Genomic DNA, 23,916 nt, shown 5'->3' with positions numbered 1-23,916 from the left:
AGAATTGGAAAACTGGAGCAGAAAGAAGTGTGCCTTCACGCATGTGCATGCACCCAGATTCGTGCACACACACACACACACACACACACACACACACACACAACTGGCAACAGATCTAAAGCTCTTTTTTGAGCATCTGGGTGGCTCAGTGGTTGAGCGTCTGCCTTTGGCTCAGGTTGTGATCCCAGGGTCTTGGGATCAAGTGCTGTATCAGGCTCCCCGCAGGGAGCCTGCTTCTCCTTCTGCCTAGGTCTCTGCCTCTCTGTGTCTCTCATGAATAAATAAATAAAATCTTTAAAAATAAAAGAAAGACAGAAAGAAAGGAAGAAAGCAAGCTAGCTCTTTATTGGTGGCCCAAACTGTGTTAACACGAGAGTCAGAATCTCGGGGGTCCTACTGAAGCCTGGGTTTTTCTTTTTCAAGCTGGAAAATAATATAGAGGAACAAATAGCTGAGGTGCAATTTTTTTTTAAGGTAACATGGCAACTGACTGAAAAATACACCATTGGCAAAGGATTCTCCTCCACCTGGAATATCTTGAGTGAAGTTTATCTCAAAGGTAGACCCAAAGGGTCTGGGGCTAAATTCAGGCCAAAGAGGCTATTTCTGTTTGCACACTAGGACTTCTGTGCCTTCAGAATGGGGACTGGGTTTCAGGAGTCCCTGGAAAATGTTATGCAGTGTTTTCTAGTTCAGTGCTGATGAGCCTTCAAAGGGTTGTTTGGTCATGCTCCATGAAACTTGAGCCATTGGACACTTGGAAGGCTGAACAGGATGAGGAACGCTCCATTTTTCCTTGTCATAATCCTGAAATGTACTGGAAAAAAATTAACATTGCTAGAAATACCACTTCCCTTCTCTCACTGAATGCTCCTCCCATCTCAACCCCTGCTCTCTCTCTCTTCCAGCCCTACTGTGCCCTGGTAGGGTGGCCCTGTCTACCCTTAAAGGGGTTGCATTTCAAGTCAGTCAAGTATTCTATTCTTGGTAAAGCACATGCCACTGCAAAAGTAGTTTCAGGCTCATAGAATTTTAGAACTGGGCCTAGTTCCATGGACCCATGGAGGGGAGTGGGTTGGGAACCAGTCTTGATTAAAAGCCTGCTGAGTGCCAGGCACTGGCAGTGTTTACCAGGTTTATTTAATCTCGTCAACTACTGTTGTTACTCTCAGGAGTCAAAGAAATCAAGGTGCATGCAGAAAGGTTAAGTGACTTGCTCAGGACCATGTAGCCAGTGTGAGTCAACAGCAGGTCTGACTCTAAGGGCTACTTTCCTACAGGCTGCCTCCCCTGGGCTTGGGTCATCTTGAGTGCTTCCAGGGAAGTGGGACAGGAGCAGGTCCACACTGCCCAGCACTTTCCCTTCGCCCTAACCGGGCTGGAAAGAGCCAGGGGCTACTGCCTCACATCCTCTCCTCTTTTTGCTGCTCAGTGACTCACTCCCCTCGCTCCTCTCCCCCGGTCACGACCCGTGTCGTCGGCTGTATCCTGGGCAACAGGTGAGTAAGTGGGTCGGCCTGGAGCCAGCCGACTCTGCAGCTGAGCTACCTAGTCGGCCTCCCTCTCTCCACCTCACAGGACACCTGACCTTACCCAGCCCCCAAAACAAGCTCGCAGTCACAATTGCCCCCCTCTCCGCACCCGCCCCCATCAACATCAAGCACGATCCTTTAGCCCACCTCCCTTTTCCCCGCCCCCTCCGGCCTTATCCAATAGCGTCTCAGCCCACGGGCTAAAGACGTCAAAGGTAACCAACAGTGGAGGAGCTCTTCGCCGAAGGTTCCGCCTCCGCCCTGAGGAGCAGCTCCGCCAACCAATGGGCTGCCCGCCGGGCGCAGGGAGCTCGCGGGGCTCGTAGAGCAGCAGCTGGGCTGCCCAATGAGCGGACGAGTTCCGTATCGGGGGCGTGGCAGGAGCTGTCGTCAGGGGCGTGGCGGCAGTTGCTTGGGCGGGGCCGGTAGCGGCGGGAGCTGCACTGGCCAGGGGTTCCGGCTGCGTTTCCATGAGTGCCGCCGGCAGCCGCGGAGCTGCAGGAGCCGGGCTGGGGGCAAGCTGGGCCGCGGTAGTCAACCACGCGCAGGTAAAGCCACGGCCGAGCGAGCTCTGCTAAGCCGGGATGGCGCCCGGTATCCGTCGGGCCAGACCTCTGAGCCCCGAGGTCCCCGTCGTGACTCGGCCCATCGCGCCGCTGCCTGCGCCTCCGGTCCTCCGGGGCCTGTCACCTGGCGCCGCGGGGGTCCCGAGGGCAGGCTCGCCCGGCTGCGGGGAGGGAGGCAGCCTGGACCGCGGCAGGTGGGATACGCCTTTCTGAAAGCCCTTTGTCCGCTCCTGCCCCGGGTACCGAGGATGGGGACATCCCCGACCGAGGCCTCCATGCCGGCCATCCCTCCATCGGTGCTCATTCCCGGGACCTCTAGGGTGTGGGGAGGGGGTCTGCCGACCCAGGCCTGGTGATGGAGGTCCGGGATCCGCTCCTGGAACGAGAGGGCTGAGGGGCTTGATCACAGCTCTGGGTGTCCGGGAGGCCTCTGCGTTTCAGGGCTCCAGGGGGGCACCAAGGACCGATGGATTCAAGTTGTAAGGAAGCAGCTTTTGACCTAATTGGAGGCGCGCTTATTGACCTTGGCCCCAAGCCAAGCACTGTTCTAGGCGCTTCGTGAACCTTACCCACAGAGCTGTCCAGCAGCGCAAGCGGCTGTCCGGGAGGCAGCCAGTGCCTCGACCTTGGAAGTGTCCAGGCACAGGCCAGATGACAGCCACCTGTCAGGGATGCTTAGAAAAGACTCTCAAAGGAGGGCTGCACGACCCACCTGTAAGGCCCTTCTCCACTCACAGATGCACTCTGCGTAACCTTTAATGCCTAGCTTGACAAGGCTATTTCAGGGGGGTCTGTTAGGTCCGAACTGGGTGTTGAACTCACCATAATGAATTCTGTAGTTTCAACTCTCAAGAGTGGGTGTCAGCAAAGAGAATGGAGTATACCAAGAAGATAAGGTTTATTTAGCCATCATGAAACTCTGTAATTAGAACCACCCTGGGCCGCATTTCTTAATCCCTGCAATTCATCTCTTTTGGTTGTTTTTCCCCCTCCAGTGTGTCCATTTCACCTGCATTCCAGTAACCAGATCCAAGGGCAGGTTCCAAGAACAGGCTCATGAGAGGGGCCTGGGAGAGACTGTAGGTTTGGCACAGTTAATGTGGTCTGCGCCCAGAGCTTTTTGAGGGCCATTTCGTTACAAACCGCGTTAAGTCGAGTCCAAAAGAGAAACCATACAGTACCTCTTTCATTACTGTCTGTCATTTGCCTTGAATGGAGAGGACATAGTAATCTTCTGAAGGTCAGGAGGCAGAGAAAGAACCTTAACATAACTTGCTGCCTATTTCAGGATAAACTAATCTATGAGTAACCCGTCAGAAAGCAGACCAGGTCATAGACTGTGGGTGGTCAGCATGGACTGGGGGGCGTTTTAGAGCTGATGATCCCTTAGTTAGAGCTCTGTCTAATTCGTCTTTTCAAAGGACAGGTGAGGAAACTAAGGCCCACAGTGGTCACAGGGCTCACTGGTCATCACAGAGCTATGACTAAGGGATGATCTCTTGACCCTGGATTTAGCCAGTGCATGACTTGTATTTTACTTGTACTCTCAGTATTTAAATTCTGAGGGAGTCCAGAGAGCTGAAGCAGACAGATTTTGGTGTGAGTGCCTGGATTAGAGTCCTAGCCCTACTTCTGATAAGCTGTAACCTTGGGCAAGTTAGCTAACCTCTCCATGCCTCTGTTTTCTCACCTATCAAACAGGCATAATGATGGTACTTAGATTGGAAGGTTGTTTTGAAGATTACAGGACTTCCTATAGCTGAAGCATTTAGAACAGTGCCTGGCACACAGTAACCACTACCGATTTGCCAAATACAATGTTCTGTTGCCTTTTTATGCTCCTCCCCCTCCCCCATATCTACCATGCAGTCTTTTTCTATCAGGAACTAATTTTTTCCCCTGCCTCCTGCCCCCAGTTCATTAAACATATTCCATATTTCACTGTCGCATAAACGTCTGTGGAGTTTTCTAAGTCACACTGCATTTAAAACATTTTTTTCTTTTATTGAATTGTGTAATTCATTTTCTTTGTTAGTCCTTGTAATTACACCTGCTTTTAGATGACAGATCTCTTTTATTCTCTTTATAAAGGGGGAAAGAAATCCCTCGAAGTGATAAACAAAGTCCCTGGTAATACCAGTCTTCACAGCGTCTTCCCAAATATCTTTGGCCCTCCTGCCCATTTGTCAGTGTGATGCAGCTTGATTATAAATGGATGAACATTTTTAGATTAAGATTTCATGAGCTACTGTATTAAGTGCTTTTCGGAAGTTCAAGGATCCTGTGTCAAATGCATTTAAGCAAGTTACTTAGTCATTCGAGCAGGGGCAGCACCAGCAGCGCCTGCCTTGCCTGGCAGGAACACAAGTGTGTGACTGATTTCTGCTGGTAATGTTGCTTCTTCACCGGTTTTTCTCCTCTTCTTGAGCTGGAAATAAACGATACGGCAAGTACAATGGAACAGCTTTTCCTCTCCTTGCAACTGGAAGAGTTGCCTTTCTTTTTTTTTCCTTTCAGCTTCATTTCTTTTATTGTCTTCATGGTTTTGATAAATATCTTCTCTCAGCTTGCCGGCCAGTTCTCTTTTAATTGGAAGATACCTGTTACCTTTATTTCTGGCAGGAAGCCAGTCACCTTTGGTTTTCCCTTCTCTGTTTTTATGAGTTTTCTAGAACGAACCATTATTGACTGGCACCTTCTTAAGAGTTGAATTTTGAGTTTTGGGTTTTTATCTCGGACGTTCGATAGAGTTCAGCCATCTTAGAATAATTGTTTTAGTTTCTTTGTGTGTTCATACGGGCCCCTACCTTGCTTTCTTTTCTATAACATCTCGGCGAAAGGAGTCTCGTTTGCTGTTATTCTTTAATTGTCCCGCTGGTCACCTTTTTCCTGCTAATCCCCATCAGAGCCTGCCAAGACTATAGTGGTTCCCCTCTGCCCAGAATGCAAGATAATTTCTTTGATCCTATGAAAGATGGGGTGGAGTCTGTCTTTTTTTTTTTTTTTTTTTTTTTTTTTTTTTGCCTAAATCCTGGTTCGTTGAAAAACGCTAGCAGGGAGACTTCCAAAGTAAGAGAATTTCGTGTGGCAGAATTTCTGCTATGATCTTCTGTTAATAGTATTCTGGTGCTTATTGCAGTGTGGGTTTTGAGTACTCCTTGACCAATCTGAGAGTGGAGATGACTGGAGCATGAGGTATCAAAGCCTTCCTGTTCCATTTTGGGGTGAATTGTCCCCAGGAATGGAGCCCTGGAAATTCAAATGCCTCTTAATGTGATCTGGCTGGAGAATTTTATTTTTTTAATTTTTAAAGATTTTATGTATTCATTTATGAGAGACAGAGAGAGAGAGGCAGAGACACAGGCAGAGGGAGAAGCAGGCTCCCTGCGGGGACCCTGATACGGGACTGGATCCCAGGACCCTAGGATCATGATCTGAGCCAAAGGCAGACACTCAACCACTGAGCCACCCAAGTGCCCCTGGCTTGAGAATTTTATATAGCAGCTTTAAAAAAAAAAAAAAAGATTTTATTTATTTATTTATTCATGAGAGACACACAGAGAGAGAGAGAGAGGGCAGAGACACAGGCAGAGAGAGGGAGAAGCAGGCTTCATGCAGGAAGCCTGACATGGGACTCGATCCCAGGTCTCCAGGATCACGACCTGGACTGAAGACGGTGCTAAACCTCTGAGCCACCTGGGTTGCCCATATAGCAGCTTTTTATGTTCCAATTTCTTTGGCCATGCATGGACATTGGTAACCCCCTGTCCTTCTATTTTTGTGTTAATACTGTGTACATGCTGACATCATCTCCCTGAAGGATCATTTTTCATATCTGCATATTTATTTTTGTTGTCTTAGTTCCAGGGCATCATGTTTTTTGGATTAAATGTCTTCTTTTTATAAAATGGCTGATGTGGACAGACGATCAGATCTATTATTACCTGTGAAGCCTGGGCACCAGACCCCATTGCAAGGCCCCCTTTACCGATCTCTTGTCATAGTGAAGTAGCAGCCAGGTAAAGAGCTTACAAGAGAACCGGAACATGTGGGTTTGCCCTGTTTCTGATCCTCTTTTGTTGCCTTTAAGTAGAGGTTCATTAAGTTCAACAAACTGAGCATCTGGTTGTGTGCCAGGCAAACAGCTGTCCAGAGGAACAACCAAAGTGTTCCCTTTGCTGCATAAGGCCTCTTTTGTTTTTACTTTACATTGACAACACTTTTAACGCTTTTAATTCAAATTTTAAAACTGGGTAATGCATTTATGTGATGAAAGAAAATGTTCGAAAGGCACAAAAGGTGAGACAGTAAATACATCTCCGTCTGCCCCTGACTCCTGCTACCTAGTTTTGTTCCTTACGAGGCGACCAGCGTTACTGGTTTCTTCATCCTCCAGAAGTGTTCTGTGCACAGCCAGGATATTATATGCCAGGTGAATGATATTAGCAAATTCACCAAGAATATCCCCTTCCCTTTCACCCAAACGGTACCATACTGTACACACCATTTGGAACCTTGCTTTTTTCCCCCACTTAATATTTCTCTGCAGTATGGAAAGAGAGCTTCTGTGTCATTTTTCTATGAGGGTGGTCTATTTTAAATGTCTCTTTTCCATTTCCAAGAATGCTAAGAACCAGTCTTACTTAGGCAGCAGCCTTACATGGAGATCCTAAAGCATTTTTTGGATGTTTAGGGCCAACTATGTTTCTTTTCTACATACCGTCACTCTAAGCCTAAGAAGAGACCAGGTGATGTAGAGCACTTCTCTTAAAAGGTCATCCTATGAAGGGAGAATAGGATTATTAGGAAATGAGGAGCAGTGGACCTGGGGCCTTCCACCTTGCCCTCTGGGCAGAATGTGCTGGAATTGCCAGGGAAAGCTGGCCATATTTTCTCTGGTCTCCAGAGAAGTCTCCCAGCCTTCTTGATACATGTGTCAGTGCCTCTGTCACATCTAATCCTGGCTCCTGTACCACGGCACTGGTCCTGTTTGCCTTCACCCCAGAGCATTAGGAAGGAGCCCTATACCTCACTGCCCAGCTTCCTGTTTGGATAGCTTTGTTAAGGGCCCCGCCTCTTCTCTCTCAGCCCAGGAAAAACCAGCTCTCCCACCTGTCCCTTTCCTAAACCAACACTTGGGAATATAATTTCGGTCATACTTATAAGCATTTTCCGAATTCTCTACGTCACTTTGCCATCTCCAAGGTCTGAACCTGACATGGTATGGCCAGGCTTTCTGACAGTAGCTCTGAGAGTTTCGGGGTTCCTCACATTAGAATTTTCTATGGCAGGATGCCTGGGTGGCTCAGCGGTTGAGCATCTGCCTTTGGCTCAGGGCATGATCCTAGAGTCCTGGGATCAAGTCCCACATTGGGCTTCCTGCATGGAGCCTGCTTCTTCTTCTGCCTGTGTCTCTACCTCTTTATCTGTGTCTCTTATGAATAAATAAATAAATAAAATCTTTTTTTTTTAAAGAATTTTCTATGGCTGTGCTTATGTTTTCTATGCATTGAATTAAACATGGTCTTGTGGTCTTCTGTGGCTCCCAAATCTTGCCTGTTGTTCGGTTTCTCTCTTTTCTTCCAATGTGCCTTACTCTGCATCATGCTTTCATTTAGCTCTGAGTCTAATTTAGTGTCACTTTGAAATTGAACTGCCAAGGTGTTAGCCAGTCTAATCTGGAGTCATTACTTTCTGGTCTTTGCTCAGTGCTGGGCGTCCACATTATCACTGAGTTGTACCATGTGGTATGTATGTGATAGGAGAGGGAGGTAGTCTTATCAGCTATGTTTTATCCAGTATCCTGGGGGCAAAAGAAGAAGAAGCTTTTAAAATTGCCCCATTTGTGCACAATCAGTCCAAACGTGTTTGTATACCGTTCCCTTAGTCATGTCAGAGCATAAAAAAAAACAAAGGAGGAAGTCCAACATGGGATTGCCAAATTTTCATCTATTTAGAGAAGGAAATAAAAAAACCCTTGTCATCTCCTGTGTTGCCATCTTTTTATTTATTTGTTTATATTTTTTAAAGATTTTATTTATTTCCCTGACAGAGAGAGAACAAGCAGAGGGAGTGGCAGGCAGAGGGAGAGGGAGAAGCCGACTTCCCAATGAGTAGAGAGCCTGATGTGGGACTTGATCCCAGGACCCTGGAATTATGACCTGAGCCGAAGCAGATGTTTAATTGACTGAATCACCCAGGCGCCCTGTTTGTTTATTTTTTTAAGATTTTATTTATTTATTTGAAAAGAAAGAGAATGAGGAGGAGCAGAGGGAGAGGGACAAGCAGACCCCACACTGAGTGCAGAGCCCAACGCAGGGTTCAGTCTCACAACCTTGAGATCACGAACCAAGCTGAATCAACAGTTGGATACTTAATTGACTCAGCCAGCCAAGCACTCCTTGTTTGGTTTTTTGTTATTCTTTTTTGTTTTTTTTTAAATATTTTATTTATTTGAGAGAGAGAGAGCACTAGAGAGACAGAACAAGCACAGGACAGAGGGAGAGGAAGAAGCAGACTCTCCCCTGAGCAGGGAGCCCACTATGGGACTTGATCCCAGGACCCAGGGATTGTGACCTGAGCCCAAGGCAGATGCTTAACTGAGCCACCAGGGTGCCCCTCTTGTTCATTTCTTTTTAAGTAATCTCTGTGCTAGGGCTCGAACTCACAACCTCGAGATCAAGAGTCACGTGCACTACCGACTGAGCCAGCCAGGTGCCTCTGTTGTTGCCATCTATTGAGAAAAGATATTTTAACACCAAAAATGTAGGAAAGTCAGTGTCCCAGAATAAAGAACAACCTTGAAAAAAAAAAACAGATTTAGATTGATCAAAAGATTGAGCTGTGGAAATGGCATCATAGCATGGGGTGGGCATGGGAGGGGGGTGTCTGAAGAAGAGGATTCTGTTCAAGGAGGTTTCTACTTTTTCAGTTTCCTTAAGCAGTGCTGGCTGTTCTCTTTCTGGTACGCCATGCCATTCATGCAGCCCAGCTGGCTTAGTTGTGGCATTGTTTGGTATAGACTGTCCTCAGTGTTTTCGGGAGGTATAGACTACACAGTATAGATCCCAGTTGTAACACCTTAGAGTGATATGAGACAATGCTCCATGTCTTGATTTGTTCATGCCAAAATACCATATTGTGGTTCTAAAGGACAAGGAGAAGGGGAGGTTGGATTGGGACCCTAGCCACTCACTGGAATCAAGACCCTCCAGTGTATTTGTACATCAATCTTTTTAAGCATGTGCTTAAGCTTATTAAATTCTCAATTTACTATGTCAGGTGGTGGCTTATATTGTTTCTGAGATAGTGACTTCTCATCTGTGTTCCTGTGGCACTTTTTCTCTGCTCCAGTAGCACCATGACATTCTATCCCAAGTCAAGGATATTTTCTTTTTTTTTTTTTTAATATTTTATTTATTTATGCATGAGAGACATATATAGAGAGAGGCAGAGACACAGGCAGAGGGAGAAGCAGGCTCCATGCACCGGAAGCCCGACGTGGGATTCGATCCCGGGTCTCCAGGATCGCGCCCTGGGCCAAAGGCAGGCGCCAAACCGCTGTGCCACCCAGGGATCCCAATCCCAAGTCAAGGATATTTTCTAGAGATTCCTTGAGTTCTCCTTAAATTAAGAACACTCAGACATATTGGTTTTGCATTAACAATAATTGGAGGGTGCTTGGGTGGCTCAGTCGGTTAAGTGTCTGCCTTTGGCTCAGGTCATGATCTCAGGAACCTGGGTTTGAGTTTCACATCAGGCTTCCTGCTCAGCCAGGAGTCTGCTTTTCCCTCTTCCTCTCCCCACTGCTTGTGCTCATCCTCTCTCTCTCCCTCTTTCTCTCTCTCTCTCTGACAAATAAATAAAATCTTTAAAAAAACAATAATTGGAAATATTTAAAAAGCTTGCCCAGGATCACTGGGATAACCTCATTATACCTGGGTCCAGCCACATGGCCCCAGTGCTCCCCATTTGTGTGTGAATTTCTCATGAGTTGGATCCAGGTAAGCTGCTATAGAGAAAAGTATAGAAGGACTTAGCATAGAGAAGGTGAGTAGCATTGGGGCAGCCAAGGGATAGCACAGAGCACTGTGTCCATGCAGGGCTGCAGCAGCGCTCCCAGCAGAGAGCAGGGGGCTCAAGAATGCAAGAATGCAGCTGTCACACTGTGCCCAGTGCTTACCCACAGGACCTGCTCAGGAGGAGGCAGGAACATGGTGACAATGTCATCTTTCAGATTTCAGGTCTGAAAGATGGCATCAGGGGCGCCTGGCTGGCTCAGTCAGAAGAGCTTGCACCTCTTGATCTCAGAGTCATGAGTTTGAGCCCCACATTGGGTGTAGAGATTACCTAAAAACAAAGAAACTTAAGTTTTTAAAAAATGACATCAGCCTCATTATATTAATGTAGTTATTCTGACTTTCAGTGTTTGAATAGTATTATTTGTATTTATTTGTACATTTGTCTTGGTCGCCATCGTTGTAAAAGTGCTAAAAGAAGTTTATGCTGAGTTTTATGTTTGTACATTTTAAGAAACAGTATAATAAATAATAATTGAATAAAAGTAACTTAACTCTAAGAATTGAATAAAAACCCTGAGGCGATCTGTCAGGACTATATTTTCCTCCAGGGGTGGGGGAGCATCTAGCACCTGAGTTTGAAGAATCCCAATATAGGAGGAGCCCTAAGCTCTGTGGAGCAGACAGAGGTTTCCAGTCATATATGTGTCATGTGCAGCTCCTTCCTGTGTGCTGAGCACTTTGGGAATATTAGTTGAGTTGATTTTTTTTTTAATTTTTATTTATTTATGATAGTCACAGAGAGAGAGAGAGGCAGAGACACAGGCAGAGGGAGAAGCAGGCTCCATGCACCGGAAGCCCGACGTGGGACTCGATCCCAGGTCTCCAGGATCGCACCCTGGGCCAAAGGCAGGCGCCAAACCGCTGCGCCACCCAGGGATCCCCCTATTAGTTGAGTTGAAATGAAGAGTTAGTTTGCATCATTGGGGTCCTGCCTTAATAAAGAGCCTGTTTGTATGTGCAACCGGCACTAAGTGACTACATTAATGGAAGGGAGCCCTTCAAAAGTAATATCTTTGGTTATTTTTGCTTGCTAATTTTGGAATTAAATTTGGAGTTCATTTTCTAATGAGATTTGCATGACCTGCACACTAGTGGGAGCAGCCTATGACATATTTGCCATAAGTGACTATTATTTACCATAATCATCCCAAGGACAAAAGAGTCTTGACTGTTACTGTAGTTGAACGTACACTTGAACCTCAGTGACTATAGGAAACTATTTGGAATGTAGCTAAATAATCATTCATTCATTTATAGGCGTTTGTTATGGGAATTTTAAATATATACAGAAATAGAATCCTACAGTGAACCCCCACGTACCCATCACCAGCTTCAGCAGTGACCACTCCTGACCCCTCTATTCTAGCCACTCCCCAGCCCATGTTAATTTGGAAGTAGATTCCAAACATCATGTCCTTCTATCCGTAAATATTTCCATGATATCACCTAAAAAATAAGGATCCCTTTATTAAACATGATTATAATACTATCATTACACTTTTAAAAAGTAACAGTGATTCTTTACTATCAATTATCTAATCAAATTTGAACTATGTGTTCAAATTTCCAATTGTTTAAAATGTCAGAAATACTTTTCTTTTTTAAAAGGTAGTATTATTATTTATTTATTTATTTATTTATTTATTTATTTATTTATTTATTTTTTAGAGAGAGAGCACACGCAGGGAGAGAGGGGCAGAGGGAGAAGGAGAGAAAGAATCCCAAGCAGGCTCCACACCCAGCATGGAGCCCAACTCAGGGCTCGATATCATGACCCTGAGATCAAGACCTGAGCCAAAATCAAGAGTCAGACACTCAACCAACTGAGCTACCCAGGCGCCCCTCTTTCTTTCTTATATAACTGGCACCGTATTGTGCATGTTCCCTTCCTAGCTTTGTTCACTTAATGTGGAATGATGCATTTTAGTAAATTTCCATATGCATTATGTGGTTTCCTATTAACTTTCTCAGGCATCCAATGATGATGTTATTCTCTCTAAAATTGAGGGAGACACAGTATTCCTAGGAGTGTGTGATGCACCAGAGCCTTTCATTTGTTCAGCAAACATCTATCAAGCCCTCTTTCTGCTGGGCCTTTGCCCTCTGACCCTTCCGTGGTGCCTGTACACCCTTTGCCCCACCATCAGGCCATGCTTGGCCCAGAGGCTACTGTCCATCATTGCCTGCCGAGCTTCCAGTTCCACACAGCTAGCTCCCTGTGTGGCCTGAACTATGTTCCCACTGTGGATTTCAACTTCTCAGCTTCCAAATACCTTGGCTGTGATGCTTTTCTCTATTCTGATAGTATAAATAAAGTGCTTACCCTCTTACCCTCTCTTGTCAATGACCTTGAAGAATGTGCCCTTCTAAATAGTAAGATGATGGGAAATGCCAAGTAGCATGTAGCCAAGGATATTTTCCCCAATTTGGAAAACACAGCCCCTTTCCTGGGTCTATCAGTAATATCACTCATCAGACTACTTATTGACTCTGCTTAGAAAGCTGAATATTGCAGGGAAATTGCCAGAGAAATCTTATCTTTGCCACCAGAGAGCTTCTAAGAGGAATGCAGGCTTTTTTTTTTTTGTTTTTGTTTTTTTTAAGGCTCTCTTTGGATGGGAGAGGCCTCAGAGACCATCGCTGGGGCTGGAGTAGTCAGGATCCATCCAGCTCTGCGAGGGGCCTCTGAGATAGATACTCCTAGAGCTGACACACAGCATGGCACAAGGAGGGTCCCGGGTCTCAGTTTCCTTGCTTGCATTAATAATAACTCACAGAACTATCGCAAATACCAAATGATATAACGTCTGAGGATGCACTTTGTAAACAGTACATTATGTAATTGGTCTCTACTGTCAACTTCAGGGCATTTCGTGACATGTTTGAGGAATAACTGAGGTCATGTATTTAACTCCCAAGCATCCGATAAATTGTGGAGTTACACAAATAGGCATTTTTACTATCATCTGGTTCTGCCCCTTCATTTTCAAGATACAGTGATTTGGTAACACCAGCCAGAGAACACTAGCACTACTGGGTTCAAGGGGTGAGAGTCTTCAAACTCTATCCTGTGGGTTTGCAAACTTCATCTTTTTCTCTGGGTGGCTGATGGAGAAGCAAATGGTCTGGAGTGGGGACAGGAATGTGGATGCGTGTGACCCACTCGTCCCCTGTAGAAGATGTTTAGATTGGATTGGTCATGATCACTCACAGGCAAGTATAGAAGCAGGACCAACCAGACCTGAAGCCCTGGACATGCGGCTCTGGACTGTGATTCTCTAGCCTTGTTGGATAAAGCAAGCCCCTCCCCTGCCTTCTCTAGTGAGGACACCACTGCCAAGTTAGCACTGGGTTTGCATTTTTTCATTTTTATTGTAATAGCAGGACACTCTTATCACCCCCTATTTAATGGGTAAGGAAGCTGAGGTGCAGAGAGGTTAAGAGGCTTGCCCAAAGTCACACAATAAGTGGTACAGTTGCCATTTAGGCCAGGTCTGTCTGTCCCCTAAAGCCTGTGAATTTCTCCGCCTTGACGTGAGTTGCCTCACTACCCGACATCATCGGTGTATACCCACAGAAAGCATCTAGATGAAGTAGAAATCTTTGTAACAACAATTGTTCTGACCTATTTATACAAATTTGTTTCACATACCATAGATTTTTGAGGAGGGATTTTTGCATTTTCCTTAGATGCCAGAAAGGATCTCCATGTTACAATTCCACCAATGTTTCAATCCGGGTTAACTAACCTAGGATTAATTGTATTTGACTTTTAATTTTCTGGATTACGTCCTAAACTCATGTTGGTGGGAAAATACCATAGGTAATCTTGTTGCTTTGGATGTTTGGAGGAAGTTAGTAGAAGTTGTGAGTCTTCTAGCGGTATTTGGGTATTTAGCTGAATGCCAACAATCAATGGGTAGCTTTCTTTCTTTTTTTAAATGAGTGGCTTTCTGTCTAACTTTTTTTTGGGTGCCTTTCCTTCCTTCTACTCCCTAAAACAGCCTTTTTGGGTGCCTTCCTTCTACCTGATTTCTCTTTCTTTTTATGTGAGCAGGTTTTGAAGTAGATTGATTTATCGCTCTTTGAACCTGCCAAGATATGCTTCAGACAAACAAGGGAAAAGGGAAAAGAAATATGGTATTGGACAGTAGCTTCTCTGAGTGATGGAAAGGGAAAAAGTTTCATTTAGATGGATAATTATTTGCCTGAATTCTGAGATGGTCTTTAAAATATCCAAAAGCTGCTGACAGCCCAGGTCACTTTGAGCTTTGTCTTTTGCTCCACAAAGTGTGGCAGTTACAAAGATCTGTACCTCTCAGCCTAATGAAATAATCTCCTCCTGAGAAAATTCTGCTTAAGGGATCAGAATGGTGATGCGTTAGGCCTTTCCACAGACTTGGCCAATAAATATGTACAGTGCCCCACTGCGTGCTCAACACCATTAAATTTAAACTTGTGTAGAATTTACATGAGGATTGAATTAGAAGGGCATAAACCAGAATCCCCAATAGAAACAAAAGGAACATAAGTCATTACTTTTATGTAGAAATGAGGCTTGCACATTTTCTAGTTATGAAAGGGGTATTTGCAAAATGCAAAGGTGGGAGACGGTATGATTTTTAGGGCCTTAAGGGGATGGGCTCCCAAATGAAAATTCCCGTATAGATCAGTAGATTGTTCAAAACTATTTGCATGGTGACGTTGTGTGTTAACTATATTTTAAAAAAGAAAAATGATTTGAATGCCATCGTGGGCTTGCAATGATATTCAAATGATGCATGACAACGCTTGTCCAGTGCCCCATGGATCAGGTTACACAGAGCCAAAGAAATGCTTCTCACACCTCCTGCCATGTGCACTCAGACCTTCAGTGTGTCTGCACAGCACACACAGCCACAGCCAAATATGTGTGGGACGCCACCTTTTCCTTGTAAGTAAAGCCCTGAAATTTCATTTCACAATGAATCACCACCTCTGCCCCTACATCCTCCCTCTTGCCCTGTCTGCCTGTCTCCTGACTGTCCAGCATTCTTGGGCCCTGGCTCAGCCAGTGAGCCCAGCCTGATGTCTGCACCCCACCCCTGCTTCTCACCTCCTCTTGTGTCCCATCTCTTCCCATGAATCCCTAGCTATCTAGTCATCCTCCTTGCTTCCTTTGTCTGAATTCCTCTAGTATTTGTAGTTGGTACTTTAGGATTCTGTACCTAAAATACTCATAGAGCTGCACTATTTCCCAGTTATTTCATGGATGCCATGTATTATACTTCTTTCATACTCTTCACAGAGTTTAGAATGAAGCTAATGCCTTTGGTACCCTTGGGAGCCGGGTGGAATATCAGAAGAAGGGTGTAGATTTACATAACATCCTCCCCACCCCTGTGATATTGACACACTTTTTTGGCGGGGCTGGGGTGGGGACAGCTCTGTCCTCTCCACTTACAAACCACTGTTTTATCCATGAGGGTGCTTCCAATGTATACAGGTGTATCAATTTTTGAGAAATGAGATCACGTTTTTTTCCCATTATGGAGAAGCAGTTTCCTCATTTTTGATGAAAGAGTCTTTCTTGATGGCTGGCTCCTCATCTCTTGGGAGACATGTGTGTGTAGGGGAAGCCCAGGAGAGGAGGAACCCCTGTAAAGTGAGCTAGCAGTTGAGATGCACCTGCCTTATGGTGCACAGTATTGAAAACTCTCCCCTGCGGTGTTGGGTGGAGGTATATGGAGGTGGGCTCTGAGCAGATGAATGGCTGACACAGGTAAGCTTTAGATAGAAACCAGAGGAGGAGGAGGCCACTGGGTGATGAGGGGTAGCAATTGGGACTTGCCCTTGGGCCTTAGAGAAGGCTGAAAGCTTGTTTCCCAAGGCTGGGAGAGATGTTTGTGTTGGATGGATGAGGAGACAGGAACATTTGAGGATGTGAACCTACTTCTATCTGTTTACTTCGAAAAGCAGTCTAGGTAGCAGAGACCCCAAATATATCAGCCCTTTCTGTCTTAGAGCTTTTGAATTTTTGTTTTGCTATCTATTTCAGTGTTATCAGTAAAGGATCTGATAAAGCCAAGCTCAGGACTGCCTGGAGGACCCAATTCCATGTTCTTCATGTGTTAAAAGTCCCTAGCTATTGCTTTAAAACTAACATTTTTATCATCTTGAAATATTTAATAAGGCAGCTTTTCTCTAAAAAGCTCAAGGCATTTTATAAATTTTATCCTGAGTATATCTGTGGATATTTTGTAATTATAAAGCTTTTTTAAAATCTACATAATTTCATTAACTGCTTTCCCTTTAGTAATCTGTAATGTATGCAATCTCCCCTCCCCCATTTTATAGAAGAAAAAAACTTTCATAAAACTTAGATAATTTACCCAAGGTCACCCAAGGTCATTTGGCAGAATCTGAACTCAAACGCAGGTCCTCAGATTCTAAAAGCTCTTGTTCATTTATGAACAACATGGGCTCCATGAAGCTAGGGTAAGCTTCAAAATCCTCAGAGAGGGCAAGTGATCTACCCAGAGTTGCACAGCACAGCACATTTTGAGAAGAGAAGCCACAGGTGTGGAGACACAAATGGGATCCCTTCCCTCTTCTCACAGCCAGAATCCTGCACCTCTGGGTCCTTCCACTTGGGCTGTGACCCAGAAGCTGGGGACGGGGCTCTGTTGAGTGCCCAGAATCAGCAGAACTGATGGCAGATGCTAGGCAGGGCCTCCATGGAGGAGGAGGCTTGTTTAGTACCAGGTGGTAACTATCTCACACTACCCTTCCTTTCATTCTTAGCCCAAGGACCCGAGTGTGAATCAGTCCTTCCTATTAGCATTTAGCTAGTGGATTTTATCTTCTAAGACTTGGGCACTTGTCACAATGGAATCCATGTGACCTTTAAGCCTGCTGTTCTAAGCTGGCATGAGATCCTGTTTCTACTCACAGCGTCTGAGGTATACATAAAACAGAAATAAGTAAAACGTTCCTTAAAAAGCCATGCACAAAAAAAATAAAAATAAAATAAAATAAAAATAAAAAGCCATGCACATTGTATACCCTTGCCTCTAGAACCTTCTCGGTCTTGGAAGGGCAAGGGGCCCAGAACCTTTCCTGCTTTCTAAGCCTGTGTTAAAGGGTCTGGTGGCTGAGCCCCGAGAGGAGCTCTTGCTTCCACAAGTGACAGAATTTATCATCAGAGAGCCACAGAGCCAGGAGGACCTAGAGAACTGGTGAGCTAGCCCTGTGGGCAGAGTCTCTCTCCTTTGGGAAGGAGGCAAGGGGCTTGACCTGTTGGTTAGGTCTTCTCACACATCTACTTCTTGACACTAGCTGCCTGGGTGAAGGGCAAATGCCAGAGCTATAGTGGGCTGCAGGTGTCAATGCATTTGTGATGGGGTGTGCACACTGGCCGTCTTAGCCAGGTCACTGTGCTCTGCTCTGGCGCTGGGGGCCTTGGGAAACCAGAATGCTCAAAAATGAGATTCCCAGTTACATTTATTTCTCTCTTTCTGGGTAGCTGTAAGTCTCCTGTTTTAGCTTTGAGTGACACTTGCCTCTTTGCTTTAGTGAGTTCCATGGGGTCCGTGGTTCTTTAGTCAAGGGCTGTGCCAGGCACAAACTACCTTGCCTCTAGCCACTTCCTCTAGTTTCCTCTTTCTGGCAGTTTGCAGACTCAGAAGACTGAATGAGATCTGTACTGTTCCTAGGACAGGCCCAGGAAATTTCTTTAGTGCAGTAAATCTAGAGAGGCTCTTCTCTTCAATTGTACCCTTCCCTTAAAAATTCCAGCAAACTGAGTGCTTAGGTTTCTTAGGTTCTAGTAAACTGAGATGCTTTTGATATTACAGAGTTTAATTACAGAATAAGTTTTTTTTTTGTTTTGCTTTTTAAGTAGGCTCCATGCCTAGCAGGGAGCCCAGCGCAGGGCTTGAACTCACAACCCTGAGATCAAGACCTGAGTTGAGATCAAGAGTCAGACGCTTAACTGACTGAGCCACCGAGGCGCCCTACAGTATAGGGTTTTGTTTTGTTTTGTTAAGATGTTAAATATTTATTCATGAAAGACACACAGAGAGAGGCAGAAACATAGGCAGAGGGAGAAGCAGGCTCCCTAGGAGGAGCCCTATGCAGGACTCAATCCCACCACCCCGGGATCAGGACCTGAACCGAAGGCAGACGCTCAACCACTGAGCCACCCAGGTGCCCCCAGTCTAGGGGCTTTAACACATGTGTACAGCTATAAAATATCTTCATTGGGATCCCTGGGTGGTGCAGCGGTTTGGCGCCTGCCTTTGGCCCAGGGCGTGATCCTGGGGACCCGGGATCGAATCCCACGTCGGGCTCCCGGTGCATGGAGCCTGCTTCTCCCTCTGCCTGTGTCTCTGCCTCTCTCTCTCTCTCTCTCTCTCTCTCTCTCTCTCTCACTGTGTGCCTATCATAAATAAATAAAAAAAAATTTATAAAATATCTTCATTAAAGTGCCTGTCTTTTTAGAAAAGTCTAGGATTTCCACAGAGGAAACACCTGGCTTATGATTTTTTGTTTGTTCTCAGGTAAAGATTGAATGGTCTCTCTGTGATAGCGAGAACAACTTTGCTTGTGATTTTACTGAGTGCTTTACCCATTTGTCCTCCAGTGAGAGTACAGCAGGGATGCTTGCTCATGGGAGAAGCCAGCTTCCTTTCTGTATTTGAAGAAGAGCCTGTAAAAGTACTCAGTTAAATGTGCGTGCTTGACGGTGACTCAATCTCCAGATATTTTTAGGTCAGTGATTTTCTTTTGGGAAAGCTCGTGGGTTAGTAGCCATTCCTGACATTTAAATGTGAGGTTCACATTTCTCTCATAGGGTAACTTTCCTCTTACTAGGAACTTGTAGGACATCTTCCAAAATTTCAGCAGGTTGAGTGTGTGACCTTATGACTTTGTGGAAGAAGATGGTTAAAATTAACAGTTACCACATGAGTGAGTTCGCACAAAGGCAATTTCAGGGCCTGAATTGTGGCCTACTGAGAATAATGTTCATATCAATGTGTTTAGTTCTCTGTTGATCCACCCCTTCTCTTTCCCAAATTGTGTGTGACTTCGGATGGTCCTTTCATTTTGTGGCACCTGATTTGGGAAAGATGTTGCACGAGATTGCCGAGGGGCTTCCTCCTTCCTTGCAGCCAGCCAGTCTGGTTTGCTGAATGAGATCTAGTCTAGATCTAGTCATCAGTGCTCAGTATTCAAAAATAAATACACTTCTCGTGGCATCTGTTGGAAATAGGATTGGCCCTGCCATTGCCAGTGCTCTCCATCACTTTGGATTTGAGGTGGTTACTCTGAGGACAGCTCCAACAGAACTAACTCTCCTTGGAGAGAATAGGCAGGCCTGGCCCAGCCTGCATATGCCAAGAGTGGTTCTGTGCTGGCAGAGGGGCTCACCCAGGGCATCAAAACCTCACTGTGAGTGAGAGCAGGGCCGGAGTCAGCCCAGGTTGCCAGAAGGGCATGGTTCTGGGTAGCCTAGGATGTACCTTGGCTCCTTCCAGTAATGCCTCTGACACCATTCCAGCCCCATGGCAGTAAGTGTGGATGGCTGGGCTTTCTCCTACCTCTGGACTTGCTTCTCTCCTGCTGTGGAGTTGTTTTTTATTTTATTTTTATTTTATTTTATTTTATTTTTTCCCCTAACTACTCTGACTTGTTTAGTTAAATGGCAGATACAGTGGAGGAGAAACTGGCCCTCTTCCTCCCTGCTTTCTCCTCAAAGCTGTCATGTGGCCTCCATCTAGAATTGATTATGTTTTGTCTAAGCTGCCATCAACAAGGCTAATGGACTGGGGTGACATGAGGTTTTTGTCGTCGGTATGCTTGGCCTTCTGCTATCCTTCTCTTTACACAATACTACTCACAGGGAAGTTTTGAGGAGCAGAGTCTGCTAGAGGCTCCCAGTGCCGGCCTAGGGTTTTATTTCAGGGTGTTGAAGAGGTTAGTCAGCAAAGCCACGCCAAGCAAGAGTAGGTTTACCTGCAGGAAGGGAGTATGTGAGGGGACAGGCCTTCTTGGGAAGAGAGGGACCCCCAGCAGGAGAGAGAGGAGAGGGCTCCAGGTTGTGCACTGCCAGAATCCCTTTTAGCACAGAAACAAGAACACCTGTTGGAGCTGTTACAGAACATGATGAAGAACACATACTATCCAGTGATTCATTAAGTTGAACATGGTTCCATGTTAGAAGAATAAAGAATAAAGTGACTCTTGGGGTTAATTGCAGACTTGTTGGAGGAAGTCCAACCAGTCGGCCAGCCAGTTCCTTCATTGTCAGTGAGGTCTCTTTGTCAGGAAAGAGTATCTCTTGGGATCACTTCTGCCAGATGTGGGAGTTTACTAAGGAAAACTGGAGAAGAGGTTAGCAGTAGTGATGGTACAGCTGATATTTGGAAGCACTTACCATATGCCAGGATTGTTGTAAAATACCATCTCTGTATCAACACCTTTAGATGAGGGCGAAGGACAAGATCTGTAACTGGTGGGGCCGGGATTTGACCCTGGGCTATCTCATTGCAGAGCCTCGACCTAAACGAAATCAACATCCAACCAGAGTGGAAGAGGAAGAGAGGAATTCTTTAGGAGTTTGGTTCAGTTTGGTTTTCCTTAAGAGGTATTTATCAGGGGACCCACAGAATTATTGGAGCTCGTTCTAATATGTCAGGTCCTCTTGAGTTGCCAGGGAGGGAGACACCCCCTCCCCAAATGTCTCCATCTCAAGACTTCCATAAGTCACTGGTACAAGGAGAGGAAAGGGTGGTCTGACAGCCTAATCAAAGAGGCAGAGAAGCCAAGCCAATAAATATTTATGCACAGAATACCATTTATATTGTGTTAATAAGTAGCCTGTGAATGTTCATGTCAGTTAGCTGATTTGGGTCTGAATTGATTGGAGCTTGTCTGGGTAAGGAGGACGTGGCAAAGGGTATCTTTGACCTGTAAGGACAAAATCAGATGACTACGGAGTCGTGAGAGGTAATTTGGGCATATTCTCTCACAGTTCTGAGTAATTCTGAAATCAAGGTGTCGCCAAGGTGGGTTCCTCCCTGAGGGCTCTGAGGGACAGTCTGTTCTGTGTTCCTAATTTCTCTTGATTGCCAGCAATCCTTGGCATTCCTCATCTCAGCGATGGTTTGCACTAGTCTCTGCTTCCACCTTTAAAAGGTCTCTGCACGTCTGTGTCTCTGTGTCCAAACTTCCCAGTCCTGACAAGGACACCAATCATGGGGTCAGGGCCAACTCTAATCAGCGTGGCCCCGTCTTACCTTAATTACACCTGCCAAGGACCCAGTTTCCGAAGGAGGCCATGTTCATAGGTCCCAGGCAAACATGAATTTCGGGGGGAACACTGTGCATCCCACTTCATCCTGTAATGAGTTGTCTGTGTTTGAGCTCTCTACCTGGTTTTTTTCTTTCTTTCCTCACTGTAAGTTTTGTACTGTCAGTGAACATTAATATTCTGAGGCTGAAATCATGGCTCACCCATGCAGGTAGAAGGAATATGACAGAATTTTCGGCATAAATGGCACAGCTGAGAAGGCATAACTGTTTGCCTTATTTGAAGGAAGAACAAAGGCCATGAAGGTAGTCGTTCCTGGGAGTTTTGTTGTTAATAGTCCACAAAGTAAGCTGGCAGACAGGGCTGTCTCTTGTTACAGGGCACAGAGTTTTTCCTGTGCTCTTTAGCCAAGGACTGCAATTCTATCCCTAGAATCTCGGAAATTCTGAGCTGTCGGAGACCTTTGGCATCATCTACTTCTAACCTAATCTCACTTTAGGGCTGAGGTCTTTAGGGCTCAGAAAGGTTATGGGACTTGACTTATTCATGGTCCCTGGCTAGGCAGGAGCAGAGCAGGCACTAGGACCCAGGTCTCAGAACCCCAAGGCTGGAGCTTCTCCCAGCCCTGGGGCCCCCATCTCTCCAGGCATCTGTGTCTCCATCTCAAAATAACATCCTGAGCCAAGGGAGAGCCGAGAGAAGCCCTGGCCTTCGCACTGGTGGAAAGACTGGGCAAGCACGTCATAGAGACTGAGACACAACCTAAAGTTCCATTACGAGTGGGCATTTGGGGGCCCCTGTATGTTGGGTTTCCTTGTTAATGTAGAGACTGCACTGAATTTTATTTCACTGGTCTTATAAAATGACCAGTAGGAGCAGGGGAGGTGTGTGGCTCTCTGGCTGAGGAAAGACTGGATCAGGTATGCAGTAAGCCCAGTCCTTCCTTGGGTTGGAGATGGAGGTGGGGAGTGGTGGGGTGGGGTGGAGTGGGATGATGCTTCAGCCCCCAGGCTGGTCTGTATGGCCTTTTCCCCACCGGAGCTCCTTGATGTTCATGGTAACCCGATTTTGCCAGCCCAGGAAAGGGAGGGGGTGCACATGAAATAGTACAATGGCAGCTTATTTTGTTATGTCTGGAACAAGTTCAGAATATTAATATTTTGTGGCAGGTCGAACTTGGAAGGAGAGAACGCCATAAAATAAAATGTAGCAAGATAAGTTAAAATCAATGTCAAGAGTTTTGTTCTGAAATTGCCAGTTGATTAATGCCAGGTTGTTTTTTTTTTTGAAAGATTTATTTATTCATGAAAGACACAGAGAGAGAGAGAGGCAGAGAGACAGGCAGAGGAAGAAGCAGGCTCCCTGCGGAGAGCCCGATGTAAGACTCAATTCCAGGACCCCAGGATCACAACCTGAGCCAAAGGCAGAAGCTCAATCACTGAGCCACCCAGGTGCCTCAATGCCTGGTTTTATACTTACACATATATGTATTTAATATATGTATTAAATATGTATTTGTGTATAATCTGTCTCATTGCAGAGCCTCGACCTCAAGTATATACTGTAAACACTCACATTCACACTTACACATATGTCTTCCAAATCCTATACTCAAGTCCCAGTTGTAGATCTAGCTACTCCGTAAGTCCTTCTCTGATTAATTTTCCCTAGACAAAATTATTCTCATCCTCAAGTTTCTAAAGTATGGACAGCCATAAGATAAGCTTCTTTTTGAACCCTTGTGCAGTGCTGGTGGGAATGCAAAGTGGTGGAGCCACTGTGGAAAACAGTATGGATGTTCTACAAAAAGTTAAAAATAGAGCTCTTCTATGATCCACTAATCACAGTACTGAGTATTTACCCCAAAATACAAAAACACCAATTCAAAAGGATACATGCACCCCTGTGTTTATCACAGCATTATTTGCAATAACCAAGATAAGGAAGCAGCCCAAGGGTCCATCAGTAGATGAATGGGTAAAGAACATGGAATATATATATATTCCATATATATGTGGAATATTACTCAGCTATCAAAAAGAATGGAATCTGGCCATTTGCAATGGCACGGATGGAGCTAGAGAGTATAGTGCGTGCTAAGCAAAATTTCAGAGAAAGACAAATTCCATATGACTACTCATGTGGAATTTAAGAAACAAAACAAATGAACAAAAGAGGAAAAGAGAGAGACAAACCAAGAAATAGACTCTTAACTGTAGAGCACACACTGATGGTTGACCAGCAGGGAAGTGGGTGGGTGGATGGGGAAAACAGGTAATGGGGTTGAAGAAGCACACTTGTCATGAGGAGCACTAAGTGATATATGGGAGTGTTGAATCCCTATGGTGTACACCTGACACTAATGTTACACTGTATGTTAACTGAACCAAAATTAAAATAAAAATTTTTAAAAAGATTAGCTTCTTTTCTCCCAGTTAAAATGA

General features: G+C 45.3%; 1 protein-coding gene across 2 annotated transcripts in view; it reads left to right on the top strand.

The window, feature by feature from the left end:
* The first annotated feature begins 1,968 nt into the window (after positions 1-1,968).
* The window catches only part of ABHD2 (abhydrolase domain containing 2, acylglycerol lipase), a 103,866-nt gene continuing 81,918 nt past the window's right edge, over positions 1,969-23,916 (top strand). For both annotated transcript variants that reach the window (XM_055326284.1, XM_055326283.1), the window contains exon 1: positions 1,969-2,080. The gene's annotated coding sequence lies outside the window, so the exon portion shown is untranslated. The remainder of the gene's footprint in view (positions 2,081-23,916) is intronic.

Source organism: Nyctereutes procyonoides, unplaced genomic scaffold, assembly GCF_905146905.1.
Source record: "Nyctereutes procyonoides isolate TBG_1078 unplaced genomic scaffold, NYPRO_anot_genome, whole genome shotgun sequence".
Lineage (NCBI taxonomy): Eukaryota > Metazoa > Chordata > Mammalia > Carnivora > Canidae > Nyctereutes > Nyctereutes procyonoides.
Note: the sequence above shows the minus strand (reverse complement) of the source record. Positions and strands in the feature narration are given on the sequence as shown.